Genomic DNA, 6,288 nt, shown 5'->3' on the forward strand with positions numbered 1-6,288 from the left:
GTGAGACAAGATATGACTGTTAAAACATAAAATAAAATGGGAAAGTTGAGCATAAAGTGCTTAGTAATTTTGCAGAATAGTACAGTTTCATCTTATTGATATGTTCTATAGCTTTCTTTTCCAAGGCTCTCTTGGGTCAGATTCTTTGGATCTGTTTCACCGTACAGGTGCATGAATAAATTATTTATTCTTTTATTTTTTATTCTTTACTGGATATGGAATTTCAATAAAAGGATCTAATCTCATAAGAAGCTTTTCGTTTGAAGTGAAAGAGCATCATTGTTGCCTCCTTTCTAGATTCCCTAATTCATTTTCATATAATGTTTGGTAGTGATAATAGTGAAGGTTATTCCAGATCCTATCAGGGATCTGCATAACACTACAAAGTTAGGTTCCCTTGCTTTTGTCTAAAGTTTGAAACCTTTCAATGAAAAAGCCAGCAGTATAACAACAAGAAAAGAGTCATAAAGAAAAAGTTTCCCTGCATATAATTAGGTCTCTGTTATTGTGTTGTGTCAGGGTCATGTAATAGGTGGGATCTTTGACCTCTGTAGAAAGCTAAATTTAATTCATTTGAGTTAAGCTAATTCTGAAAAAAGTATCAAATGCCTAGACATAATGACTAAAATCAATAAAATCATTATTAAAAACAGTAAACAAGCCAAAAACCTATTATATCAATAATAAATAGATACAATTTAAAAATATAAATCTATCTTAACTCTAAATCTAGTAAACTTTAAGAGAGCTAAATCTATCAAACTTTAAGAGAGCTAAAAAAAATTTAGTTACAATCCATGAGCTACTTAAAAAGTTCAGGATTAAAATGACTCTATCCTACTTCACTTTACTTTTCTATATTATAGTCAGTTTTAAGCTAGACTTTTCATTATATTGTATTTGTGCTACACAAGTGACCCTAGTAGGCTATAAGAACACCTAGCTTCTATGAGTGCAACAAATAATAGTAGCTTGCTTCTTTACATTTCAATATTGCAGAATTTGGACATGGGTATCTGTTCATCTAAAGTAAACCTAGTACCTTGATTAGATTTCTGGTTTTGACTTAGTACCTTGATTAGATTTCTGGTTTTGACTTTGAACTGTTAACTTTAAGGGTTAAACACTTTCTTTGGGAGGTAGGTCTCTAGATTATTGGATAACATGTTACACTAAAGTCCTTAATTCCATCCATTCTTCCCAAAATCCAGCAAACCAAAATTATGGACCAACGATATAAATTGCATATTTTGATATTCTGAGGGCTTTGAAATCCCTAGTTCACATTTTTTTAGAGCAATGAAATTGTATTCTTGACATGGGGAGATTGTAGCTACCAGGTCCAGAGTATAACAAGATAACATGCCAAAAAACAACAGGAACGATACTTTTGTACTAATTGGCGTCCTTGGATTAGATGTGTTTGTTTGCTTCTAAGTTCCTTTGTACTTATTTCTTAGTTGAGAGTGTACTTAATATAAAAGATATCAAAAAAAGGGTCATATCTATTATTCAGGAGTTAGTTACACATTAATACAAATCCCTTTGAATATTTATCTTAGGAGGCATGAAGTGCCTTTTGATTTTTTATTTTTTTTTAAATGAATACACTGGGGAAGAACGGATAACCACAGTACTGCTACCATTATAACCCTCCCTACCTGATCAGAATTAACTTATCTTGTACTTAATTCCTTGCAATAATGTTTGAAGTATCGTGGCCAAGGTCTTTAAAAGAAATTTATTTTAAAAATGATATAATAAAAATGTAAAATAGACTAGATTTACTTTTGTAGAAAGCAATCCAAATAGAGTAGCACATTAAGCAAGCGCATGTATGTCAATTGCCAAAGGAGGAATCGATCAGCGTTTTGGAACTGCTGTTTGTATATTTCTCCAATCACAGTACTACCCTGTTTCTGGTATGCTTTTATTAGTTCTTCACATCTTATCTTGGAACGCTTAGCCTCCTCACAACAGAGAACAATTTTTCTTGGAAGCATAGCCTCCTCATATCAGAGATGTCTTTTGCTCTTTTGACGACATGCTGAAGGTTTTTTTAGGTCTTTGATTCGATCTTTGGTCGGTTTTTTCCTGTATAAAGCTTGATAGGCACTGCTTATTGTTTCTGGCAGCTGCTATACATTTGGTCCTTTTGTAATGCCTATTATATCTGCTCAATATAATACCATGCTGATTTTTTCGTCTGAAAAAAAATGTATGTCAATTGCCAATTCAAGATAGGGCGGAAGAGAGTGCCTCTTATCTTACGGCGATAAGAGGATAAGCTTTTTGACTTTAGTTACAAATGGAAAGAATGGACAATTAGTGCAATTTTGTGATGCGATGTATGTACAGTGGGTTGCGATTTTAGTTGGAGATTTTCCATGATTGCAGTGATGCAATTCCGCACTTATTTCAACAGGTTATCGTTAAGAAATAACAGATTTGAAACTCTTGAGTCTTTCATGGGCCATTTTAGACATTTTACCATATCTAGGAAAAATTTCTCAATTGCAACAAAAGTCAGTACTATGTTTGCGTATTAGACAACATAACACTAATTTTCAATTTGCATTTATATAATTGTTTGGTCGGCACAAGTTGGAGGGTTCTGCGGCGAACGGGATAAGAAGTACTTATTCGTTTTCAACTGGGTTCTGTGGCGAAAGGGATAAGAAGTACTTATTCGTTTTCAACTTGGGTTCTGTGGCGAACGGGATAAGAAGTACTTATTCGTTTTCGACTGTGCACTTCTTTGTACAGGGAATATGCCTATTGGCGATGCCTCCAATGATTTTGCAATGCATGAAAAATGGCCGGCTGGCATATTTGTTGAAAAAAAAGCAAAACATATAAGACAAAATGGTCTTTTTAAACGCGGTTCGTACTTGTATCGTGTTGCAATCATGTCAATCGTGGGTAAATTTGAATAATTATTTTTGCCCAATCATGTCAATCGTGGGCGTATCTGAATAAATATTTTTGCCCAAAATTTTAATAGAAGAACCCAACCGACTCCCACATTCAAATGTTTGATTGCATCTGTAGACAATGCAATATTTTACATTTCGAATGGAATATTTTGCGATGTTGTGATGTCGAGTCAAGGTTTTTCGGGTTGTAGGAGAATTGAATATTTTATAACCCAGTAGATTAATTATTTTGTGTTTGGTGTGTGTTTGTTTTTCTTTTAAAGATGTCAGTAGTCAAATTGTTATAGGGTTAGGTTTTTTATAATAGATTTTTTTTTTTTTTATTGAATTTCGAGGATCCAATTTTCAATAAGATTATAATAATGTTTTTAAATGTTTAAATAAATTTAAAGTTTCGAAAAATCTTGAGGATTTTGTAGATTATATAAATAGATTTTAACAATTTTTTGATTTCACAAAAAATTAATTAAAAAATTAAAAAAAACCAATTAATAGAAAATATGTAGTTTAAATTATGACTTTAAAATTAAATTATTAATATTATTATTTAATTATTTTAAATAAAAAATTTAATGTTTATATCATAAATACATGTGATCTTAATTCTTACTTTGTCATATTTATATATCATAAATATTAATATAAAGAATTGTATGTTTACTCTTCAATAAATCTAAATATTTATAAAAATATATTTTTTATTATAATTGATTTAAGAAATTTTAAATTTAAATAAATACATTTTAATTTGGATTATATATATATATATATATATTAAGTTTGGGAGGACTTTTTCATTCATTCATTTTCAAAAGCAGGTTACAACCATAATAGAAGTTCAGTGGCCTCAACCTGCCCATTGAGAAACGAGGTATGTTGGCCACTAAACCCTATTGTATGTCATCCAAAACCTTAAGAGTTTAAGTGTGTCAAACAAAGCCTTATAAGACTGAATGTCTTGAAAACATCTATCACCTAAATAGCTATAGTAAGAACTGCTAGCCTACATATACATCAAGAAAACTAGACAAAATAGAAACTGCCATAACCATACTAACAACTATCCATCAAAGGACTCCACAGGAGCTGGGTACTTAGCACCTAGTAATTTCGATTGAGGAAGGCACGGGATGTTACTAACAACTATTCATCATAGGACTCCACAAGAGCTGGGTCCTTAGCACCTGGTAATTTCGATTGAGGAAGGCACGGGATGTGTTGCTCAATGTGACAAATTATTTATATTATTTTTTTTGTTAAGCTTGGCAGGACTCTCTCATTTTCAATTTTTACATGTCCATTATTCACCCCGCAATGGGGGGAGGGCAGTACAAGATTCGAACCCAAGATCTCCGGTTCAGTGAGACTTCATTCCACGACCATCGCCACTTGAGCTACCCCAAGCGGATGACAAATTATTTATATTATTAATATTACTTATTTTTGTTAATATTAAGAATATTCATTGATAAATTTATTTAAGTAATATGAAGCGGAAAATGACTAACAGAGCGATGGCAGGAACAAGGTGTGTGTCTAGGGTTTGCATAGCAAGGATATTTTGTAGGGCTGTGTGGCGCCTAGGAAGCAGGCATAGGTCTTCGAAGCTTTGCCACCTCTATCAACCTTGGAAACTCGTCGTATATGGGAGGAGAAGGCGATCATCATTTTCCTGTAGGTCATATATCGAAGGTCTACTTCCGGTCTCCTTTAATGGATCATGAATCTTCCAAGAGTCAAATCTATTGTGTGATCCAGTTAGGCAGCGAGTCGAATCCTTGAATAGTTCTTGGATTTTTGTTAAGCAACTCGATGGAAAATTGCTTCTGTTGTGGGCTTAGAAGGATAAGAGAGTAGGGGAATTAAAATAGTGCTTGGAGGATCACATCGACATTCCAACCAATGTGTAGCGAATCCTTTTCGAAGGCAAGCAACTCCATAACCAAGCTCAATTGCAGGATCATGGAATTTGCTAGGATTCAACCCTTATTCTTGTTCTGCTTTTATGTGGAGGGGCAGTTAGCTCTAGGGCTTACGCTTCTTCTTCATCCTCCAAGGAGGCTGTGAAAGGGAAGGGTCCAGAGCAATCAACGGACATAGGAAAAACCTACGACACCCACAATATGCATATAAAATGCATAATCTCATCTATTCTAGGAATTTCATTGACCTGCCTCGTCAAACCTTCATAAATTAAGGTTTAAGGCCCCTTAATTGGTCCCATGCGAAACGAGTTAATAACTAACCCCAGTCTAACCCTTAGTTAATCCTTTGGTGCGGAAACTTATATCTCAACCCTTCAGCCTCATAACAACTCTGGTTAATTCTATAACCGCGCATGTTAACTAAACCCCGCTCTACATGCCAGCTCGTCCTTTATCGCAATCGCGGAGTTCAAAGGACTCAATAGAATGTGCATTCAGAACTCTCGTCTTGCGATATGCGATTACCCTTTCCACCGTTGATTTCGTCCACCAGATCAACAGACTTGCTCGGTGATCCTGCATCGTAGATCAAAACCCATTTGATCCGACGGTCCACAATGATATCGCACAGACCACTTGCACGACGTTTAACCACCTTATGGAGCCGATAAGGATTATACAACCTTAATTTATAAATGTTCGGGTCCGCCCTTGAAGTTAAAGTTCGATCAACTTAAAACCCGATATCTGTTGGATAACGGAATCCATCAAATCCTACGGTCTGCGACCCTTCAACTAGCACGTGGATTATCAAGCTCTCAACCCCTGTAGTTGACTATGACGTAAGCATCTGAATTTGTGATCGACAGCTAATAACAATTGCGGGCCTTCAACCGCAATCAAGGCATCCCATACTCTCTACCCCCACTACGGTTACTAATCACCGTCGATCTACCAGATCTATCGATCCGACAGTCCAAGTCGATTCCTGCCTTACTCCTTCCACAAGTAGTTAGATTTAATCTTCGTCGTTCATTTCTTTTACTTATGTGGCACGACTTAATCTTGGTCGCCCATCGCCTTCAGCCTCGTTCGTTTATCTATAGATCCAACAACTACTATGCGTCGTTACCTCACTTCCTTCGTCCTTCTCTTGACTTTGTTTTTATGTCATTCCTTCAATGTTCTTCTATGATTTTGGTTTTCTTCAGGGTTCTGGTCCTTCGTTGTTATATCTTCCTCCTTAACTCTCTCCTGAGCTTGACTCTGCGTATTCCTTAACCATTTTCGCTCTCGAACTTTACTTTGATCCTTCAATCAGATTCAACGACACGATCCTTCATCCTCACTTCTTCTGTATTCTGCCCGAACTCCACCTGCATACATATACGATGCAGAACCTCTAATTCACACATAGATTACAATTA

The sequence above is a fragment of the Pinus tabuliformis genome, chromosome 1_2 (genome assembly GCF_031772625.1).
Source record: "Pinus tabuliformis cultivar Carrire ecotype Pingquan chromosome 1_2, CPIR1, whole genome shotgun sequence".
In the NCBI taxonomy this organism is placed as follows: Eukaryota; Viridiplantae; Streptophyta; class Pinopsida; order Pinales; family Pinaceae; genus Pinus; species Pinus tabuliformis.